This window comes from Triticum dicoccoides, chromosome 4B, assembly GCF_002162155.2.
Source record: "Triticum dicoccoides isolate Atlit2015 ecotype Zavitan chromosome 4B, WEW_v2.0, whole genome shotgun sequence".
NCBI lineage: Eukaryota > Viridiplantae > Streptophyta > Magnoliopsida > Poales > Poaceae > Triticum > Triticum dicoccoides.
In genome coordinates, this window is record NC_041387.1 from 382,334,020 (window position 1) to 382,334,560 (window position 541).

The window sequence follows — 541 nt, forward strand, 5'->3', positions numbered from 1 at the left end:
CCTCCTCCAACGGCCACCCCCTCCTCCCTCCTCCTCCAGCAGTCCCCTTCTCCCTCCTTCTCTCCTAAACCCTAAACTCTTTTTTACTGTTCTTGTATAATGTATTTTTTTTACTTTTTTCAGTAAGTGTTTAATAGAATTATTAAGAAACAATAATAGAACTAGTTGAACTAATTTATTTTTAGTAAGAATTAGTTCATTTTTAGTAAGAATTAGTTTATTTTTAGTAAGAATTAGTTTATTTTTATTTATAGTAAGTGCTTATTCGAACTAGTAGAATTAATACAACTATTTTATTTTTAGTAAGAAAATTTAGGTATATGAGATTTGATGATCTAATTAAATTTTACTATAGAACTAGTTTATTTTTAGTAAGAACTAGTTTATTTTTATTTATAGTAAATGTTTAGTTGAACTAGTTGAATTAATAGAACTAGTTTATTTTTAGTAAGAAAATTTAGGTATATGAGATTTGATGATCTAATTAAAATTTTACTATAGAACTAGTTTATTTTTTGTAAGAAAATTAATAGAACTACTT